A 20,947-nucleotide genomic window follows, 5' to 3' on the forward strand; every position below is an offset into this window, starting at 1 on the left:
TATTGACAGAAAAACACAGAATTGTTGACATTTTTGCAAATTTATTAAAAAAAAAAACTGAAATATCACATGGTCCTAAGTATTCAGACCCTTTGCTGTGACACTCATATATTTAACTCAGGTGCTGTCCATTTCTTCTGATCATCCTTGAGATGGTTCTACACCTTCATTTGAGTCCAGCTGTGTTTGATTATACTGATTGGACTTGATTAGGAAAGCTACACACCTGTCTATATAAGACCTTACAGCTCACAGTGCATGTCAGAGCAAATGAGAATCATGAGGTCAAAGGAAGAGATCAGAGACAGAATTGTGGCAAGGCAAAGATCTGGCCAAGGTTACAAAAAAATTTCTGCTGCACTTAAGGTTCCTAAGAGCACGGTGGCTTCCATAATCCTTAAATGGAAGACGTTTGAGATGAACCCTGCCGGCCAAACTGAGCTATCAGGGGAGAAGAGCCTTGGTGAGAGAGGTAAAGAAAAACCCAAAGATCACTGTGGCTGAGCTCCAGAGATGCAGTCGGGAGATGGTAGAAAGTTGTAGAAAGTCAACCATCACTGCAGCCCTCCACCAGTTGGGGCTCTCTCTTCAGTGCAAGACACACGAAAGCCCGCATGGAGTTTGCTAAAAAACACCTGAAGGACTCCAAGATGGTGAGAAATAAGATTCTCTTGTCTGATGAGACCAAGATAGAACTTTTTGGCCTTAATTCTAAGCGGTATGTGTAGAGAAAACCAGGCACTGCTCATCACCTGTCCAATACAGTCCCAACAGTGAAGCAGCATCATGCTGTGGGGGTGTTTTTCAGCTGCAGGGACAGGACGACTGGTTGCAATCGAGGGAAAGATGAATGCGGCCAAGTACAGGGTAATCCTGGACGAAAACCTTCTCCAGAGTGCTCAGGACCTCAGACTGGGCCGAAGGTTTACCTTCCAACAAGACAATGACCCTAAGCACACAGGTAAAATAACGAAGGAGTGGCTTCACAACAACTCCGTGACTGTTCTTAAGTGGCCCAGCCAGAGCCTATACTTAAACCCAATTGAGCATCTCTGGAGAGAACTAAAAATGGCTGTCCATCAATGTTTACCATCCAACCTGACAGAACTGGAGAGGATCTGCGAGGAGGAATGGCAGAGGATCCCCAAATCCAGGTGTGAAAAACTTGTTGCATCTTTCCTAAAAAGACTCATGGCTGTATTAGATCAAAAGGGTGCTTCTACTAAATACGGAGCAAAGGGTCTGAATACTTAGGACCATGTGATATTTCAGTTTTTTTTTTTTAATAAATTTGCAAAAATGTCAACAATTCTGTGTTTCTCTGTCAATATGGGGTGCTGTGTGTACATTAATGAGGAAAAAAATGAACTTAAATGATTTTAGCGAATGGCTGCAATATACTGTAACAAAGAGTAAAACATTTAAGGGGATCTGAATACTTTCCGTCCCCACTGTATGTAAACACATAAACCTGGCCATACTCCTTTTTTTTTTTTAATTAAATGCAGAGATGTTTTCTAACTACAGGTTTGTATAATTTATTACTTTTATTCATCATGATTATTTTGAATAGGTTTGGCTCTAAATGGAAAAATGACAGCTAGGAAGAAGTGTTTATGCCCTTGATCTCATTGCTGAAGTGAGGAAATATAATCTTATCTATGGCTCAGCAGATGGGATAAACTGGGAAAGTGTTTTTCTCCATAGATACTTACTGGGATAAGACTGATGAACTAAGTGTTAAGAGAAGAATTATTATCTCGTACTTATCATAATTAAGTATCCTGATAAACACTATCACGATTTCAAATGTTGTTTGTCATACATACTTCAAAGCATACAGTATAAGAAACCTTTTTCCTTTACGTGTAATGCAGTTGAAAGGATATGTTGTAATCTAGTGGTTTGTGATCTCAGTCAGGCCGGATCATGACCTCACATTTATATTCAGCATCTAATAAATGGAAGGCTTTGGCAGTACCCGCCAGGGATAATCTATTCAATAGTATCCCGGTGAAGTCATACAATATCACAATGTAATCTGATATTGGATGGGTAAAAAGATAAGAAGACCCAACTTCATCCCTAATTAATCTAAGTCACATGAAAGCATGTATAGTGACTACAGTTATTGAGAATTCTTGGAACACTGAACAATGTACACAATGAGAAGAGATAGAATGCCATACAAAGTAAGACAAGATAGAACAAAATCCCATGGAAGTAGGAGCTTGATGGAAGACCCTGAAGACAAAAACAAGGTCCAGGTATAATTAATTATATGATGAAAAATATTATATTGTTAGGATAATATAAAATGACTAGTTTATACAAATGTTCATTGCATTCCAGTCCTCCACCTAAAATTATCAAATGAAAATACTCAAGAAAAATAATTTTAATCAAAATACCCCATGGTCATCAGCTGACATGCATATACATTTCAAAGCATGTTAAATAAATTCTCTGCAGGCCTCAAACCATACCACAGCCTTTTCTCTGTAGTGTTAGCAGGGAATAGCAGGAAAAGCCCAAAACCTCAAGAATTTTCTGTTGAGTCTTATATATAAACTGTCACATTACTGGTTGAAAGTGGTAATAATATTATTCTGTTATTTGACTAGAATGTGTGTTTGTCAGAATTATTTTATTATCCTTTTTACAATCAGACTGGTGTTTACTTTTAACACTACAACACTGTGGAGCAACTTAGATCTTTACAACCTACAAAGGATTATACTTTTATATGATCATGCAATAAGTCTTTGTAATATTGTATATACTAGAAAACAATTAAAGAATTTGTGTCAATTAGCAATTATGGTGTAAATAATGCTCTATATCCATAGCAGTACTAAATTAAACCTCTCAGGAATCTAGAAAAATCCTCATAATGCTTGTCTGAATATATATCTGTTGTGTCAGAGTTCAGTGGACTGATCTTGACTGAAACTAGCATAAATATTATTGATAAGTGTGCATGTTGTTGTACTGACATGAGTGGCACCAGCCTAATCTCCAGGAAAAGGATAATATTTTTCAGATACAATTTACTTTCTGATGATTCTTGGGCCAGCTGGGGGATGCCTATAGGATCTAAGTGGTAGTACCCTAAGCCTCCACCAAATAGTGCATTTATCTCCAAACCTACCTTGTAATTCTAACCCTAACTTTAATACACCCCATAACTTTGTACCCAATAACTCTCACACTAAATCTCCCTAATGTAAACCCCTTATTTGTATACACACCTTTCCTTCACCGGGATGATCGTCACCAAATATTAAAGCTGGACACAGATGGATCAAAATTTGGTCGGTTCAGCAGGAGGTCATAGTCATAGTCAATCTCAGCTTCTCTTGAATAGGAATCTTGAAATTCTTGTTCTATCAGCTCTGCAGCACTGATCAGTGTATTCTGAGTCCCTCCGTCAGAATGTATAGTGCAGTGGGGAGGATTCCTCCATCCACCTTGATTGTGTGGATGGGGAAATCTATTCTGTTTATTTATTTATTTTTTGATCAGCTGACTGGCTGATAAAAAAAAAGAAAAGAAAAAAATCATCTATGGCCAGCTTAACTATCTTAACCTAAAATATTTCATCACTTTCAAAATATATTTACTGCTACAATCTACATAGCTTGTAAGTTTCCATGGCTCCAAGCTCCAAGGATTGCTGCTGTCTACTGAACTTCTGAAGCAAACATAATCCTAAGTTAACTTATTCATATACAAAACAATCCCATTATAATGCAATAACGATAAAAGAATCTCCATAAAATCACTAGTACACACTTCAAGCTTATCACCAAAATATATTCATTCTTGTGAAGGCCATACTTGGACTACTGCATCCATCTGGGCCCTCCTATAGCTACCAACCGTATGGTGCTTACTCTATGATATACAATTGATTTACTGAGGTAGATTTACTAAAGGCAAATAGGCTGTTCACATTTCAAGAGAATAGTCCTTTATTCTCTTGCAATGTGAGATGAAGCTCTAATGACTTCCATCATCCAATCCTGTGGAAGTAAAATTCCTGTTTATTTCCTCTGCCCAGGATTGATTATTTCTTGTGAAGCAAATTTTCACCACATTCACTAATTTAAAAACCCTTGCAAAGTGATAATTCCCTTACAAATTTAACAGCCTATATGCCTTTAGTAAATCAACCCCATACCATAACAGTATCAACAGAGAGCACTCTAATTTGTGGCCTTCCACCTACAGTAAATACAGAGCTGTGGTATGTGATGCTGTCGTACACACTCAAGAGGCAGACTGTGTTATAAACAATTTGCAGAGCAGCAACTGTAAGATTAACCTCTCATCTCAAATTTTAAATTCATCCTGAAACAGAGTGTTAAGCTAAAGCAATGAATGGTGAAAACTACTGCTGGGTTTTTATTGTTAATTGACCATATACAATAATAAATGTTACTAAAAAATCAGACCCCCCTCATGTTTGAGTTTCTCTGTTTACTGCATCTGAATTTCCCTTGTCTTAGCCAACATTCTAAAATATTTAAATAGGAGGAATATAGAACAGAAAACCACTTTACTACATACACCAGTTATACTGTCTATACCGAAGAATCAAGCTTGGAGGGTTTTACCATACCCTATGCTTTTCAAAATAATAATGCTGGCTATAGATTTGCTTTATGATTGAGGTATAATAAACCTGTATAAATACATTTGTGACTGATTCTCTTTAACTTTAAACTCCAGGCAAGTAGCTAAATACAAAGTGGAATAAATCCTTGTGAGCAGCTATGGTGAATATATCAAAAATATCCAGTTGGTTAATTAAATATCGCTCACACCCCACATCTTATATATATGTGCTATGTACAATTATAAAGATACATACGTGCAGCTCCTCACCATCCACATAAAATATGTAAGTCCAAATGTATGAAAATATCCCTAAGATATCCAAAAATATTCTCCATAAAATTATAAACCAAAACAGTGAATATTCAATATAAACTCGAGTCCATATGCAAAGTCCATACATGCGTTAGGTATAAAAATGACTAAAAAAAAATAATAGATAGAAAAATAGAAAATTATATAAATAATACAGTATCTCACAAAAGTGAGTACACCCCTCACATTTTTGTAAATATTTTATTATATCTTTTCACGTGACAACACTGAAGAAATTACACTTTGCTACAATGTAAAGTACTGAGTGTACAGCTTGTATAACAGTAAACAGTAAATTTGCTTTCCCCTCAAAATAATTCAAGACACAGCCATTATTGTCTAAACTGCTGGCAAAAGTGAGTACACTCCTAAGTCAAAATGTCCAAATTGGGCCCAATTAGCCATTTTCCCTCCCCGCTGTCATGTGACAGCGGGGAGGGAAAATGGCTAATTGGGCCCAATTTGGACATTGCTGCAGAGGTTGAAGGGGTGGGGTCAGCCTGTCAGTTCTCAGACCATACGTCGCACACGGCATCAAATTGGTCTGCATTGCTGTCCCAGAAAGAAGCCTTGATGCACAAGAAGGCCAGCAAACAGATTGCTGAAGACAAGCAGACTAAGGGCATGGATTACTGGAACCATGTCCTGTGGTCTAATGGTACCAAGATAAACTTATTTGGTTCAGATGGTGTCAAGCGTGTATGGTGGCAACCAGGTGAGGAGCACAAAGACAATTGTGTCTTGCCTACAGTCAAGCATGGTGGTGTGAGTGTCATGGTCTGCGGCTGCATGAGTGCTGCTGGCACTGGGGAGCTACAGTTCATTGAGGGAACCATGAATGCCAACATGTAATGTGACATACTGAAGCAGAGCTTGATCCCCTGTCTTCGGAGACTGAGACGCAGGGCAATATTCCAACATGATAATGACCCCAAGCACACCTCCAAGATGACCACTGCCTTGCTAAAATAGCTGAGAGTAAAGGAGATGGACCGACCAAGCATGTCTCCAGATCTAAACCCCATTGAGAATCTGTGGGGCATACTCAAGCAGAAAGTGAAGGAGAGCACGCTCTCTAACATCCACCAGCTTCGTGATCTTGTCATAGAGGAGTGGAAGAGGACTCCAGTGGCAACCTGTGAAGCTCTGGTGAACTCCATGCCCAAGAGGGTTAAGGCAGTGCTGGAAAATAATGGTGGCCACACTAAATATTAATACTTTGGGCCCAGTTTGGACATTTTCACTTAGGGGTGTACTCACTTTTGTTGCCAGCAGTTTAGACAATAATGGGTGTGTGTTGAGTTATTTTGAGGGAAGAGCTAATTTACACTGTTCTACAAGCTGCACACTCACTACTTTACATTGTAGCAAAGTGTAATTTCTTCAGTGTTGTCACATGAAAAGCTATAATAAAATATTTACAAAAATGTAAGGGGTGTACTCACTTTACACACACACTAATTGTGAGTTAAAAAGCCACAAATGTGGGACATTATCCTTTAATTGCCATTTTAACCTGTATGTGCCACCTTATGTGTCTGTACCAAGGTCAAACATTCCAGGGTATGTACACTTTTTATCAGGGCCATTTGGGTGATTTCTGTTATCATTATGATTTAAAAAGGATCCAAAAAATGTGATAATAAATGGCTTCATGTGATTGCTATCCTTAAATAAAAGACAGTTTTTTTGGCATGATCAGTCATATTTTCAATGTTAATGCCTCAATTTCACAATTTCTGCCAGGGTATGCAAACTTTTGAGCACAACTGTATGTAAAAGTGTGGTCATATCCCCCAGGTGAGAGCACATCTGGTGGAGGGACAGATTTGTTTGTGAGCACTGCTTGCGGGAGCCATTAATGACACAGATAAGGAGACACTTATATATATTTTTATATATTCTTTGTATATTTTTCTATATTTATTTTTAATTTTTTTAATTCATTTTTATTATAAACACATGTATGGACTTTATAAGTCTGAAAAAACACCCTGTGGATGAATAGTGGCGCTATATGCCTAATAAATAAAATGAACAGGCTAATCCATGAATTCTAGTTAAAGAGTGTCTGAAAAAACACCCTGTGGATGAATAGTGGCGCTAAATGCCTAATAAATAAAATGAACAGGCTAATCCATGAATTCTAGTTAAAGAGTGCAAAAATGACTAAAAAAATTCTTCTAAAAACATAAATATAATGAAAGGCTTATCTAGACAAACTCAGCCTATACCCATATATTAATCTAGTATATAAAGTGATGAACCACAATACACTTCCCCAGTGTGGTGTAGCCACCACTTGGGACACTGTGAATATAAAGTGGCAAACATATAAATACAGCAAATGTTCAAACAATAAATAACATTAAATGATGCTTTTTAGACAATCATTTAACACAGTGACCATTATTAGCATAATGAAACAAAAATCAGCATTAGTGAATGAGTCCCAAATATAAAACGAAAAGCCAGAAAAAAGTAATATTGGTGAAGAGTCCAAAATATTCGTGCCAAATCAAGCAAAAGAGAAGAGATTCCAAGAAGTGAGTGTCTTTATGAATTGATCCTGTGTTGCACTGTCCACCACACCTCAGTGACATATATCCATACCCTTGTAGATGGCACACTCACCAGCTGTTGAGGCCTTACACTCGCGTGTTTGGCCGGACACGGCTTTAACCCACTAACATGGGGGTTACCATGTGAGCACAGTCATCCACTGCTCAATATGCCGAACACCTTTCATGGGATCAGGATTCCACATAAAGAATAAAAGAATTGCTCCAGATAGTGTATTAACGTTTTAAAAGATTTAATTCAAACTGAAACTAAAATCAATACACTCACATGATCCATAAACACAAAGCATAAAAGCTCCACAGCAAATCACAGCAGGCAGGTAAATGTAGTCACAACACTTCACAGCAAACGGGATGATGTAACATATGCAGCGGGATATAAACGACACTATAACCACTAGAACGGTCACGGCGGACCCAGGGAGTGTGGAGCCTGAAGACCTGCGGATAACCTCACCGGTAGTCTGCTGACACTTCCTGGCTGCTCAGAAACGATAACCGCTCACTCCGCCGCCTCTCCTCACTCTAACGTTAACAAGGGATTGCCGCGTAGCCACGCCCCGACATGTTTCGTCATACGGACTTAGTCATGGGGTTGGCTACACAGCGTGGCAATCACTCATTTATGCAGATAGTTAGACACGTGGGCGGGCGCCGATCTCTCAGCTTCTCCACACTTCCTGTGTCCCCTTATACATCAATCGGCAGCAAGACTCTTCATGAATATACATCTCAAGAACCCAATGCATTTATAATAAATACAAATGATGAATCTTAGTGGTATATTACCCCTATACTATTTAAAATACAAATGATAAATCTTAGTGGTATATTACCCCTATAATATACTAAAATGGACAAAAAAAAAAAATGTTTAAATACACCTATACACATGTGATCTCATAATATCTATATTAAATAAAATGTGAAAAATAAAGTGACCACTTAGTGACCTTCCTACTCATTTTGAAGACACCACTTAGTGACCATCCTACTACTTATACACCATATGCACCCATTGAAAGAGAAATTAATTAAATGAATAGAGAAGAGTCAAAGGGGCAATTACTTAACCCTAGCTCCTCATTTGAGGAGCTAGGGTTAAGTAATTGCCCCTTTGACTCTTCTCTATTCATTTAATTAATTTCTCTTTCAATGGGTGCATATGGTGTATAAGTAGTAGGATGGTCACTAAGTGGTGTCTTCAAAATGAGTAGGAAGGTCACTAAGTGGTCACTTTATTTTTCACATTTTATTTAATATAGATATTATGAGATCACATGTGTATAGGTGTATTTAAACATTTTTTTTTTTTTTTTTTGTCCATTTTAGTATATTATAGGGGTAATATACCACTAAGATTTATCATTTGTATTTTAAATAGTATAGGGTTAATATACCACTAAGATTCATCATTTGTATTTATTATAAATGCATTGGGTTCTTGAGATGTATATTCATGAAGAGTCTTGCTGCCGATTGATGTATAAGGGGACACAGGAAGTGTGGAGAAGCTGAGAGATCGGCGCCCGCCCACGTGTCTAACTATCTGCATAAATGAGTGATTGCCACGCTGTGTAGCCAACCCCATGACTAAGTCCGTATGACGAAACATGTCGGGGCGTGGCTACGCGGCAATCCCTTGTTAACGTTAGAGTGAGGAGAGGCGGCGGAGTGAGCGGTTATCGTTTCTGAGCAGCCAGGAAGTGTCAGCAGACTACCGGTGAGGTTATCCGCAGGTCTTCAGGCTCCACACTCCCTGGGTCCGCCGTGACCGTTCTAGTGGTTATAGTGTCGTTTATATCCCGCTGCATATGTTACATCATCCCGTTTGCTGTGAAGTGTTGTGACTACATTTACCTGCCTGCTGTGATTTGCTGTGGAGCTTTTATGCTTTGTGTTTATGGATCATGTGAGTGTATTGATTTTAGTTTCAGTTTGAATTAAATCTTTTAAAACGTTAATACACTATCTGGAGCAATTCTTTTATTCTTTATGTGGAATCCTGATCCCATGAAAGGTGTTCGGCATATTGAGCAGTGGATGACTGTGCTCACATGGTAACCCCCATGTTAGTGGGTTAAAGCCGTGTCCGGCCAAACACGCGAGTGTAAGGCCTCAACAGCTGGTGAGTGTGCCATCTACAAGGGTGTGGATATATGTCACTGAGGTGTGGTGGACAGTGCAACACAGGATCAATTCATAAAGACACTCACTTCTTGGAATCTCTTCTCTTTTGCTTGATTTGGCACGAATATTTTGGACTCTTCACCAATATTACTTTTTTCTGGCTTTTCGTTTTATATTTGGGACTCATTCACTAATGCTGATTTTTGTTTCATTATGCTAATAATGGTCACTGTGTTAAATGATTGTCTAAAAAGCATCATTTAATGTTATTTATTGTTTGAACATTTGCTGTATTTATATGTTTGCCACTTTATATTCACAGTGTCCCAAGTGGTGGCTACACCACACTGGGGAAGTGTATTGTGGTTCATCACTTTATATACTAGATTAATATATGGGTATAGGCTGAGTTTGTCTAGATAAGCCTTTCATTATATTTATGTTTTTAGAAGAATTTTTTTAGTCATTTTTGCACTCTTTAACTAGAATTCATGGATTAGCCTGTTCATTTTATTTATTAGGCATTTAGCGCCACTATTCATCCACAGGGTGTTTTTTCAGACACTCTTTAACTAGAATTCATGGATTAGCCTGTTCATTTTATTTATTAGGCATATAGCGCCACTATTCATCCACAGGGTGTTTTTTCAGACTTATAATTATTTTTATTTAAGTGGCAGCTCACAGGTGTTTTACAATCCTAGGCGCAGAGGTGGAAAGACAGGTGTGGGCACTTATTTCTCCTGGTCATCCGCAGTTTTCATGTATGGACTTTGTATATGGACTTGAGTTTATATTGAATATTCACTATTTTGGTTTATCATTTTATATAGAATATTTTTGGATATTTTACGGATATTTGCATACATTTAGATTTACATATTTTATGTTGATGGTGAAGCACGACACATGTTTATCTATAAGTAGTTAAATATACATTTGAAAGACAGAGTATAATAGTGTGTAATAAATTTGATTTAACTTGTTTATATCTTGTTTTATACTGTATCTGTGTTCTAATATGAAAAAGCACATGAGAAAGCACATCACAGAAACTTGCTATACAGTAGCCTTTTTCTGAATAAAACCTCATACTGAGCTGTATGATAAGGGATAAATTACTGCTTTGATGACTTAATATTTATTTACTCGAAACTGAAACTGAAAGAAAAAATATTTCACATGTTTTTGTTAATGCTTACTATAAAAAATAAATAAGGATATTTTGTATAAAGCTACTTTACATTTCCATTGATATGGATACAGAACTTTTTTATTCACCAAAATGTTACATAAAAAACATTTTTTTTTGCAGCTCTGTATGTAAGTAAGCTCAAAAAATATCAATGGATAAAATCCAACTATGGAGATATTTTGTGGGCAGACTGAGAAAATCACAAGGCAATTGTTATATATTTTTTTGGCTGGTAAAGTTGACGTAAGCTGAAGCTTTGTAGAGTTTACTTGTCACGCTTTATCTAGTAGATGTGCATACTGTATGAAAGTACATTTACCATTGATGGAAAGATCACAGTTTTACTGTATGGGCACCTACAATCTTGAGAATACCTTAAATAAAAATGCCACTACTGCTTAACATTATTAGACATCAGCGCCTGCATATATGCTCCATATAATTTAAAAATGCAGATATGATTCATGTGAATCACAGATAAAGTGGTCTATAATCACTGTTAAAGGAACAGTGAACAAAGGGTGTGTGTGGTAGCAAAGGCTTTAATCATGAAGGATGAAAGACTTGCCTCTCAATGAATCAGACTCACATTTCATGACAACAGTGAGATCACGACATGTATGATGACAATCTTTCTCAGCACTTGTTGGACAAGGAAAATCACAGCAAATACACCAATGCCTTGATGAAGGGATAAATACGACAGTATAAAGGCGAAATGGGCCTAATTTTCTACCATATACCTAATGTGGAAAATATTTACTTGTTTCTATATGAGAAGCTGCAATTTGGAATACAGAAATCCAGTCTGTGCAACTCAGATGCAAAATGGAATTTTATTAAGTAAAAATACTTCTGCCAATGTAATCTCTGATTTCCCTAATATTGACAAATCAGGATTGACCAGAAATCCTTAAAACTCCTACTGATATCTCCAAAGATGCCTACTGATATCTCCAAAGATGATCACCCAATTTTAATGTTTTACCAATATTGTTTTTTTTTTTTTTCTCTTAACAGTAATTGACAGGAGTCACTGCAGTCTTAATTTTGAATGAACCCTCTGCGCACTGCTATATACCCTTTCTAGCAAACTTTGCAATGAAAAAACAGGTATTTTTAGTTCACATATATTGCAAAACATGTTTAAGCTGGCCAACTGGATGTCTGTTTGCCCCATGTTGGCATTGTGTCCACAGTAGCATTTGCATTTTGCAGAGCAGGTTAGAGACTGCCCATAGAGGGATTACTTTGATGCAGTTGGCTAGCTTAAACATGTTTTGGTAATTGTGTGGACTAAAAATCACTGTTTTTTATTGCAAAGTTTGCTAGAAACGGTGTATAGCAGTGTGCAGAGGGTTCATACTGAATTTATAGTATTAAGATATGGTCACACCCCTTTGGCACCTAATGGATTATATACGTGTACAAGCTATTGGGATTTGAGCACAGATATATCCTATTTCAGGAGTTTCTGCACGGTATGACAATGTACATGCTTGGTATATGATTGTACTGTATGGCCCTATTATATAGAGGTGCAATCTAGTGAAAGCCTGAATACAGTAAATGTACACTGCATTCAAATAGGAATTTACACTGAAATAGAAGACACACATTACCTGCTTGGCGCTCTTTGTCATTCCAGCACAGATCCGGTGCACAAAGTGCCCTGATATACATACATTAATAGATACCGTTACTTGCTTTTGTTAATTCTTCTGTTGCTTATTCTGCAATAGTGCAGAACTGAGTTTAAAATTGTCAACATGCTCCTGAAACTTTTGACACCACTAAACTGCAATCACTAAATGTGTTGCCTTGTGCCTAATAGATAAAAAGAGGCTGTAGGCTTACCTAGCTCAATGCTGAAAACCCTGCTTATTCTTACAAAAAAAAATTATAGAAAAGATTTAACAGAACTACCCTCCTGACTTGAAGAGATTGAAGAGACTCTCATCTTGCCCTTGAAGAGCAAAATAACATTGTCTATGTAAGGGGCTCCAGACCCTGTAAGGAAAGGCTTGCCAATAGACAAGATCATCCCTCTGGACAGACTTCTATGCACATGCTAAAACATGTTCACTTTCATGCTTGCAAGAATTGGGCACTGGCTAATGCATGCGCATATTCTTGCTCGCACAAAGCCCTCACGCATTCTCGTGCGTGCTGTCACTCACGTGCACCTGTGACAGATGTTGACACCAAACAGTATGTTTAAACTCAGCCAGTGCTCAGGATCAATGCTGCTTAGTCTTCAACCTGCTCTGTATCTTGATTCCAGTTGCTGACCCGGCTTGTCTTGACCACTCTCTGAACTCTGCCTGCACTGACTTCAGCTTGTCTCCTGACCTCTGATTCTGTCTGCATCATTGGCTGCTTCTTAACTGATCGTTCCAGACCTGGCTTGTACCCTGACCACACTGCCTGTGCCCTGTACCTGATCCATCCTGCCTGTGTATGACCCAGCCTGCCTGACTTTGCTACTCTGTCTGCTGTTTCCAGTATCAGCTGCCCACCTGCTCATCTGCTTACTGGAGCCATCTGATGACTTCTCCTGCCTAGCACAGACATCTACCAACTGCAAGACTTGCAGACACTCGTTCCACTCTGTACTTCTGCACCTCCTGTCTACTCTATCAGGGGCCCCGGTCAGAGGTGTAAAAGAGGACTTCCTCACCATATCAGGCTCTGCTACCAGGTATGTGATAGACCTCTTGTATTCACTACTGTGGCGGGTCGACCCCATGTGCACCGTACTGTCCAGGTCAGGACAGACAAAAGCCTGAGCCTGTGAGGATGTAGCAGTGGGGAGCTGCAGCAGAAACAGTAAAGCTGATGAAGGTACAGCATTTTGTCCAGGAGCACTGGGACTGTGTGTTTGATCGTCCGGAGGGCCAAGACATGAGGCCTGAGCAGTGAAGCTTCAAGGAGAGCCATGAGGCTGAATTCTATGTTTTGTTGCATTGATGATAAGAACCCCCTGCATAGGAAACTATTCAAGTGTGAACTTTTTACTTTGTTTTAAAAAAGTGCTCAGAAAAAGCCCTTAAAAACATACTTTTGGTGTGGAATAAACTCACTGTTTGACACTACCATTGAACAAAAAATTCCCTAACTTGTCACACTACCTATTCCATACTGCTCCTTTCAATTTACCAGCCAGAAACACCACCTGGTACTTCCAGGCATGGAGAAGCTTGTAAGACTGACTGGGATAGTAACGTTACCAGTCTCCCAGTCCACCGTACCCCATGTCAGGACAAGGTCTTCAGGCACCCATAGCAAGGAAGCCAAAGTATGCATCCCCATCCAAGCTTTTTAATTTGGCAGAAGAAATAATAACAGTAAAAAGCTTAAGAAGAAGATTAATAATACACATACTTAAAAATGTTGTTTATACATTTTGAGGTTAATACAAATAATTAGGAATAACTCCAAAATGTACTTGTGACTTGTCATGAGGAGGCAAGGGAGGGATGTATGTATGAGTGGGTGTGTGAGACCCCCTTACTCACACAGTACACATGATCCTGCACATAGCACTGAGGGTGCCATGCACTCACCGACTCTCCCACAGCCATAGGCTCCTCCTGGTTGCCTGAGTTGCACAGTACCGTACAGTGCTGTGAATACTTTTGCTATTGGCTAGCTGGCACTTGGTGGCACAAGGGATCTCATCCCCTGCTATGCTGGCACAGGGGAGCAAGTTGACAAGATAATGGGGGAAACAAGGTAAAAGAAGAGAACATGCACAGGGTAATGGAAGGCAGGTTAGGAAGAGGGGTGGGATAAGAAGAAGGGGTGCTTTTGGATGAGAAATCTCAGAGTGACAGGAGAAGGGAGTCAATACTGTAAGAGGTGGAGAAACTCTGCAGAAGGGGAGAAGGTAAATGGTGATCGGAGGCAGTCAAAGCATGGTCATCATGCAATAAACGGTGCTGCACAAATGTGTACAGTGCTGGCCTGTAGATGTCACTATTTACAATTGTTACATGTATAATACTTTCAATACTCTATTCTTGTTCATGTTATGGGTGCTTTTTTATTCACTACTTCATTTGGAGCAGAAGGACAGCATATTTCCTATACTCTACCAGCAGCAGGTGACATTTGATATGATACAGCTCTCACTGCATTAAAGAACTTGTTTGTGCCTAACATAAATGTGGTTGCAGAAAGTTATAAATTATGACCACGAGGACAGTCTTATGGCGAATCCATGGTAACATTTATAGCAGCTTTGAGAGTTGATTATCACCTGTGAGTTTGGTTCTTTGACAGATAGAATGATAGAGACCAACTAGTAGACAAAACAAAGCCTGCATTAGATTATGATAACTTAACTCTAGCAAAGGTTATTACATTTTCACGTCACAGTGAAACTGCTGTGGCTGAGGCAAAAGCCAATGAATGGGGAACTTCTGGCACCATGCAGATTGTGGATTCATAATCTGCCTTTCATAAGGAACATATTCAAGCTCAATACAACGGTATAGCAAGAGATTAATCTAAATTGCAATGCAGAGCTGCACATACAGAGAACAAGTACTGTTTCAGGTATGGTTCAAGACAGCAAATTCTATGCACAGAAAATGCTGCATGCCCTGAAGAAGGTGCACTGTGCCTTAAATGTAAGAAAAATTCAACATATGTGTGGTGATCCTCATAATAACTTACTAAAGGAGGCATCATCCCCATAAAGTATTCCGAAAGACTTAAAGACCATAATTGTGGGACTTTATATATGCCTCCAATAGTTAAACAGACTCATTTAAAAATACCATCAGATTTTATTGATACAAATATTAAAAATAATGAAAATATGTATAAAAACATTTATACATTTCTGAATTTTTGAGTCACAATCAACAATCAATTCACAAATGCCTAGCTTGGGGTACACAATGGTAGCTGTATTACAGTCTGTGGGTTTCATGGAAAAGCCCACTTTTTCAGGACCTTATGGACCTCATGTACTATATATTCCCATGCAGCTACAATGCCACATATAGAACTAGAAGTATACAAAATATAAAGTAAGTGTAAAGAAACGGGATCATATCACATGGTAGTACAGTAAAAAACAAACCACATTTTTACCTCTAGGGAGGACAGAAAATAGAAAACACAAAAAAATGTTTATATAAATCATTATTATAACTGAGCAATAATTTATTGATTATCAGAAAAATAACTATATATCACCTCCAAAATCTCACGAGAACTATTTAAAACAAAAACCAAGGAAGGAAGTAGCGTATGGAGTCCCAGTCAAGCTCTGAGCAGCCCAGGGGGATATTTGGAGCCAAAGGGATAAAGGGAAAGATCGTTCTGGGTAGATATAGCAAAAATCCCCACTGGACAAAATATATAATATCAATAAGGTATAAACCCAAGAAAAAGAAAATAAAACTTGATATATAGAAAGGGAATACAAAAACAAATGTCATCCCAAATATACTAAATTCAAAAGAGGGGACATACCTTGCATATCAAATTCAATAAAAATTAAAAATTGAAGATTATCAAAGGTCTAAGCTGTTAAACCACTCAAGGTCATTTAGAAAAAGGTGGGCAAACAACATGTTTAAGCTAAAAAGCCATAATAATATCAATAAACAATGCTGCTGATAAGCAGAAATAGGGGAGAACAGATGTAAACTGAATAAAAAGAAAAGAGTTTATTACAAATCCAAAACTTATGCCAATGGGGATTTTCAGGCATACCATCTCTATTAGCTCTAGCATGAGGAATGCCAAAATGCTGAATGAGGATCGCTCAATATATAATGTTATTTGGCTCCACCCCTGGGGAGGGGGCAGGCCAATTGCCCAATCACAGATGCCTGGAGGGTGTGGGATAGCTCCTCCTTGCTCCCCACCATAGTTTGTCTCCATATATGGAGGCCGCTGAGGTGAGAATAATCTGGAGTGGTCTTGGCCATGGCGGGAAATGGTGACGGTGGAACCACAAGTGACGCGGCCATCAAAAGGCAGACCTGGTAAGAGCCGGAATTGAGGTGGCTGACCAGAACCAACTCCGAAAAACCTTCCCATCCAGTCGTGAGCCCAAGCATAAACAGGTAGAGGATACCGCAGGATGCTCAATCCCAATGCGCTCCACATTGGAGCACAAATAGGAAAGGAGATCCCTAGGAATAAAAAAATCGAACCATCTATGGCCAGCTTAAGTCAGTGGATCACATGGACCAGGGTACTTTACACAACATTTACATAAATGTAACAAAAAATAAGAACAAAACAAAAACTATGTGGACTACACTGGTGGCCAGGCATGGATGTCCGAGTACTAATTGATATTTAATACTGCGTTACTTGTCAGAATCATGCTGTCACATACACTCTGGCCAGTGCCATTTCCTGATTCTGTTTTGGAAACGCAAGTATGGGTTTCTCATTTGCTATATGTTAAATCGATTATTATAGTAAAAAGCCACAAATTGCATTTGTGTCATATATAACATTTACTACTGTAATTATATTTATTTTCACAGTTTTCAGCAGGCAAGGTAACCCAAAAGAACTAGTGCCTGGCAATATACCATAATTTGCTTAATCTACATTTTAAAGGATAAATTCACCTTTTGTAACATGTTACATGTTACACCCATTGTTAAAGGTATTCATTTATTTTAATTTTTTAAGATGAACTTATCATTTAATCCTTTTGAGAGGGAGAGAAATATTGTACATAGGAAATCCTCAACTTTATACCCCTAATTAAATGAGGAGATTGGGAGATTCAACAGAAGCCTTAAATAAGCTCTTCAGACTGAAAATCTTACAGGAAAATATTAGAAAGTACTACACTACTATGTCTACACTACTAAGTTATACATATTAGAAAGTACTACACTATTGTGTCTACAGAGTGACTTGACATACATATAAGGGGAGATTTACTAAAACTGGTGCACACAGAATCTGATGCAGCTCTGCATAGTAACCAATCAGCTTCTAGGTTTTATTGTCAAAGCTTAAAGCAGAGCTCCACCCCAAAGGGAAAGCTCCGCTTGTTTGCCTCCCCCTGTCAAAACCAGGTATCCACTCCCACTTATGTGTAAGATTGCTGCATCATTGTGCAGTGATCAATAAAACTTCCAGCCACTCCTCCCCCCCCCCCTACTACCTTCTGGGAGACACAGGTCCCAGAAGACGGTAGGACCATTCAGAAAGTGCAGCGCGACTCGCTAAATGTTGCAGAAATGTTGCACAAAGTTCTGCACAAATTAAATCATCAGTTGCCGAGTCTGTTGAAAATCAACACGACAAAAGTGATTGATCAGAATCGTAGTGTGAAAAAAGTATACTTTTCACCTGTATCTCTAGTTAGAGTTAAATAAAACTTGCCTGCTAACACAGGGCCAGTCCAGATTTTGAAATTTGTCTGATATGAAATGCCAGTCATCTTGCATATGTTAAGCAGGAGTTTTCATTTGACGAAAACCAGGAATTTGAACCACCTAGACAAAAAAAAACAGAAGGCCTCCTGTGTGGGCAAAGGATTAAGTAATGTGATTAAAATGCATAGTCCTGTTATGTGATAATTCTTTACACTGTTTTTGTACTATGAGGGAAATATATGATGTTCAAAACTCTAGCCCGTAGATGTCACTATTTTCAATTGTTAAATGTATAATACTTTTTTATGCTCTGTTCAAGTTTCTTCCAGTTTCTGTACCTGTTATAATATACTCATGGATGCCTTAACTTGTCAATAAAGCCCACTATAACTATTCTGTAGGGATGGGCTCGATGTTCGAGTCAAATGTAAGTTCGACTCGAACATCAGCTGTTTGTTCGTTGAACAAACAAACAGATGGGGCACTCGCACCTGACCTGCATGCTTTGGCCAATCATGGCTCAGGGGCTAAGTCCACACCCCACACTATAAAAGGCTGCTGCCCACACAGCGGCTGTGTATAATGAATGAATGGAGATTAGACAGGTAGTGTAGTGTGCAGTCAGTCAGTGTATATAATACAGTTCAGAGTATATAGTGCAGTTAGTGTACTATATTTATAATACAGATCAGAGTATATAGTGCAATTTGTGTAGTATATATAATACAGTTCTGAGTATATAGTGCAGTCCGTGTAGTTTATATAATACAGTTCATAGTATAAATAGAAAGAGAAAGCACTCCTATGGCCACATCCGTATGGGAAAATTTGTAACTTAAAGAAAGTAGGGCAAGGGGTAGCCCAGGGTTGGACTTTAAAGGCACATTCGACAATATTGAATAACAAGGTAGCTACATGTGTGTCATACATGTCACTCGGATATGATGATGATGATTCATTTTTAATGTATGTTATTATTATACAAAGTCTTACCCATGTGTTTTTTCTTAGATAGTGAGACCTGTTTTTTCCAACAACCCCTGAATGTGTCCTGATGAAGCAAAACAGCGAAATGCGTTGATGTACAGGGGCTCACTGCCATTTACATGGTGCATATTTCTTCTGTGCCATGTATTTTTGTTTAGTATGTGCTATATGTTTTTTAATTCTCTACCTGTGTTGCTCTGTTTGCATTATGCATTGTTATAAATAAAAAATATTTTTTTATATTCAGTATTGTCCAATGTGCCTATAAAGTCCAATCCTGGGCTACCCCTTGCCCTTCTTTCTTTTGAGTTACACATTTTCCCATATGGATGTGGCCATAGGAGTGCTTTCTCTTTCTATTTACAATCTTTTGGGTAGAAAACACCAAATTTTAGTCACTCCGACTAAATTGGTCCTGATATATAACCAGGACACACTTGCTAGTTCTTGTCTCATAGACAGGTTACTATTTCACCTCTTTATTTGGCAGTAGTATCCCTGGATCATCAAATTATACTATGGCGGACTTCACAGGCAATAATTGGGAAGGTTTCATGTTGGAAATCAAGCAGAAATGTTCTTTATCTAAAGGAACAAATGTAGAAATGGAGATTGTATATCAGAAGCTTCTACAGGTATTTGAGCACAAGGCCAGCCTTTTTTGGCATATCAGGTTTTTTGAGCAGTACATTGCAGAGAGTTTGAATCCCAAGGGCCTAATGCCACGTACACACGATCGGACTTTATGGCATACTTGGTCCGGCGTAACGGATTTCGTCGGACAATTCGATTGTGTGTGGGCTCCAGCGGACTTTGTTTTCTCAAAATTTTAATGGACTTAGATTTGAAACATGTTTCAAATCTATGCGGCGGACTCGAGTCCGGTCGAAAAGTCCGCTCGTCTGTATGCTAGTCCGACGGACAAAAACTGACGCTAGGGCAGCTATTGGCTACTGGCTATGAACTTCCTTGTTTTAGTCCGGTCGTACGTCATCATGTACGAATCCGCCGGACTTTGGTTGATCGTGTGTAGGCAAGTCCATGCATTTAGAAAGTCCGTTGTAAAGTCCGCCGAAAAGTCCGCCAGGCAAAGTATGCCGTAAAGTCCAGTCGTGTGTACACGGCATAAGAGTTCAGTTTTTTCCCAATATATGGGCCTTGGATCCTGACCTACAGGATTGTTCTGAGCTTTTGATGCATGTCTCAAAGAACATATTCAGACATTTACCAAAGATCTCCTCCTTAACCACTTCAATACCAGGCACTTAGACACCTTCCTGCCCAGGCCAACTTTCAGCGCTGTCACAATTTGAATTAAAATTGTGCGGTCATGCTACACTGTACCCAAACAAATTTTTTATAATTTTGTTCCAACAAATAGAGCTTTCTATTGGTGGTATTTGATCACCTCTGCAATTTTTATTTTTTTAAAAAGACCGAAAATTTTGAAAAAAATAACACGTTTTTCTTTGTTTCTGTTACTTTTTTATAAATAAGTACATTTTTTTCTTCAATGACGGGCACTGATATGGCTGCACTGATGGGCACTGATAAGGTGGCACTGATGGGCACTGATGAGGTGGCACCAATGAGGTGGCACTGATGAAGTGGCACTGATGGGCACTGATGATGGGCACTGATAGGTGGCACTGATGGGCACTGATAGGTGGCACTGGTATTCAGCACTGATGGGCACTCGTAGGCGGCACTGATGGGCACTCATAGGCTGAACTGATGGGTATTTATGGGTG

The sequence above is a fragment of the Aquarana catesbeiana genome, linkage group LG01 (genome assembly GCF_042186555.1).
Source record: "Aquarana catesbeiana isolate 2022-GZ linkage group LG01, ASM4218655v1, whole genome shotgun sequence".
Lineage (NCBI taxonomy): Eukaryota > Metazoa > Chordata > Amphibia > Anura > Ranidae > Aquarana > Aquarana catesbeiana.